At 42.2% G+C, this 3334-nt stretch overlaps 1 protein-coding gene across 1 annotated transcript in view; it reads left to right on the forward strand.

The window, feature by feature from the left end:
- LOC102672236 (glucose dehydrogenase [FAD, quinone]-like) overlaps positions 1–3334 on the forward strand; it is a gene marked incomplete at its 3' end in the record, with an annotated part of 73961 nt that overhangs the window by 29214 nt on the left and 41413 nt on the right. The gene's annotated exons all lie outside the window — the stretch shown is intronic.

A 3334-nucleotide genomic window follows, 5' to 3' on the forward strand; every position in this document is an offset into this window, starting at 1 on the left:
AATTCCTGCACGCCTCCAGAAAATAGATTTCACGAATGCAAATCGCCATCACCAGTGCGCCGACCGAGGCGAAAGTGAACGGCGCGCGGTGCACACTCGAGATTCGATGCGTCGCTGTCTCCTTAATACATACAGAGAGAAAAGATCTGTGCAGAATCTAAACTTTGCTTGCCCGCGTTTGCCAGGATTTTCTAACTTCCTATATTGTGCGGTAGAGGAGGGAAACTTGGAGACAATGGAATTTATTTATTCTTCTCTCGTGTAGAAAAATCGAGCGACTCTATATATTTGAATCATTTCGTGAGAAATTGAAACTTTAAAGAGACGTAAAATAATATTCACGTATATAAACAAACAAATGTAATTCATGAATCATTTAATGTTTACAACAGTATCAGGATATATACAGACTTCTTCTGAGAAGAGACGAAATACGTATGTAAATAAATTCTACATTATCTTCTGATATAAATATTAACAACGTTTCTAATCGCCAACTGTTTTTCACCGATACGCAGTTGTATCATTTCCTTTCAATTTCGCAAGACGCAGTTACGAAACCATCTCACGCGCCATCTCCTCAAATTTTCGAAACGAACGATTGCTATTCATCCGTCGAAGAGAAGAATAAATTCGTCAGCGTGTTCGGGACGAAACAAGGCGGATCTAAAGGCGGATCTCTGATCCGCGTCGAATCGAGTCGGTAAGCAGTTCCGTTGCGTTTTACCTCGCCTTCGGCCATCGGATTATCAATGAACGCCCACGTGCGCAGGATCGATAACTCACCTTCTCCACTCGACGTCGTCTCTCTTTCTCTCTTCCTTCCTTTCTGTCTCGTTCTGGAGAGCGCGGCTCATTTACGAAGCCTTCTCTCTCTCGAGGCGGAGGAGAGGCAATCGAGTGGCAATTACGGACGATCGCACGAAGCGAAACGAAGGAACGGGTGGGAAAGCTTCTTCCGCCGCGCCCACGCGTGGAAACAGCCGCGAGCCGTTGTGGAGAAATCGGAGAAATGGAAGATGGCTTGTTAAAGCGATCGTGAGAGGAGAGGAGTTGGGATCAAGAGAAGGATAGACGGAGAGTGATAATTCGTTTCCTCCATCCTTTTTTTTTTTTTCTTTCTCGCAGTGAGACTCGATGATGAGAGTGTTGAAAGTTTTGGGAATAATCCTAGCTACACGATGAAACGTTTAAGATGACTTTCGTACCGAAAGGCGAGTTGATTTATGGCTGCTTCCACGATGGACGATGGATTGATATATTCGTTTGCCGAAAATTGAATTTGTTCTGTTGCGAAGCAGATAGTAATTTTGAAGAATTGCGGAATTTCTGTTCGATTCGAGGCTATTCGAGAAATTTAAGGAGACTAGACAGATTATTTCACTTCCATGAAATCGAGAAAAAAAATATGCTACACGTGCCATAGTTCAAAGTATATTGTACGTAACTTTTGAATAATATTGCTCAAAGGAACAAGCAAAAAAATAATACAATAAATGTATGCGCGGGTTATGGAAGGATATATTATTCGCGCACATGTTCCAACGAGGCCAATGTTCTTGTTTGTAATTAATTCCACCTCCACATCCACGGCGGATAATGACGGCCATGACCTTTTGCGCGATCGTTGACAAGTAGGCGCCATCCCGAACAGTTACGTTTCTGAGAGGGCCCCTTTCTTTTCTCCCTCTTCAAATATACGAGGATCATTTATGCTCGAGTATTAAAAGAAACCGTGGCGTTTGATGGATGACCAAGCGTTTGGGCCCCGCAGAGGATATTTTTCTCTCTCTCTCTCTCTCTCTCTTTTTGGCCCCCGGTTATTCATTACGACGCTCCCTGTTTTCTTTCCACCCTCCCTCCCTCCCCGATCGCGATTTCGCTCTTCTTGCCCGCAGTTTTTGCCGCGCGCGAAGCGAAACTTTACGGTGATTCGGAACGACTTCGACGATGCCTTCGACAGCTTCGAATATATGTGGCGGTGTCAGGTGTTTCGAACGTATCTCGTACTCTTCTCGCCGAAAGTTTACGATGCACTCTCCCCAGTACATATATTCATCCTAATTTTTTTTTTTCTTATTCCTCCTACCGAACTAGATATATTGTATTGTAAAGTATCGACTTTAGAAACTCTAGTAACTGGATTAACATTATCCAAGACGAACTTGAGTTGTTAGAGATGTACTTAATTTAAGAGACATTAACAAAATTCGAAAGGAAGATTTTTGATTCGATCATAAGCTAGAAGAATTTCGTTGCTTAAGATCGAATTAATCAACTTGATTATAATCTAAGCCGAAGAGACAAGTTTGTACATTATTCTTAAAAAAAAAAAAATACAAAAGACCTTACGTGCAATCATCGGAACAATGAAATCTCAAACAGGCCAATAAGTCTCTCGAGACAAGCAAAGGCAAGAGATCGGTGTATCCTTGGAAATAGGCGAGGCTAGAAGATAAAAGCTCACGAGGGTGACGTGATCTGTACTCACTGACGCGTGGGAAGCTGGTTGTCACCAGATCGAATCGTGTCAATTTTCCTCGCTCCTCAACTTTCCAACGTTATTAACCTGCCAGACGATCGTCGATACGAATTAAAACCGGCAAAAGCGCGTTCCGTCCTCTCCGATTTTGTCGGGATAATTGAATACCTGCCCTCGTCGATACCCGTCGAAACGAGAATGATGGAGGGAACAACGACGGCGGGCGAAATTGGAAGGAAAAGGAGAGGAGAACGATCGGGTATTCTGGCCCGGTTTTCCATCGAGTCCACCACGCGGACCGGTATAATGCGTTGGAGCCGAATTATTACCGCGGCATGCAGATGAGGCTACAATCGAGATATCGCGTGTACCTGGACTCGTGTATGTATATATATTGAGATAAGATCATCGTTGGAGCTTCGTGGTCTGCGCCAAGTGAAGAAAGAAAAGTACGAAAGTTGTGATACAATTTTTTTCTTAATGATGAATAATTTCAATACACTCGTAAGTAATTGTTGAATCATTGTCCACGTTAAGTGTATCAGGATGTACATTTTTATTAATCTCTTAATTTTTGTACAAGTATTCATAATAATTGCGACACACAGAATCTACGATTAATAATAAAAAAGAGTACATTCCATGTACTCTTCGCAAAGCGTTTAGAGAAATCCGCGAGCAGAAGCTTCTTCTTCGAGTAAATTATGAGATGAAATATTCCGGAACGAAGTAAATAATTTATCAAACGTATAACAAACGTATGAATATAAATTCTATCGAATTTTGATTGAACGAGGAGAAATATTACTCGAACCAAAAAATCGGAGAGACGCGCGTCTCCTCGAAATCGGT

This window comes from Apis dorsata, unplaced genomic scaffold, assembly GCF_000469605.1.
Source record: "Apis dorsata unplaced genomic scaffold, Apis dorsata 1.3 scaffold_42, whole genome shotgun sequence".
In the NCBI taxonomy this organism is placed as follows: domain Eukaryota; kingdom Metazoa; phylum Arthropoda; class Insecta; order Hymenoptera; family Apidae; genus Apis; species Apis dorsata.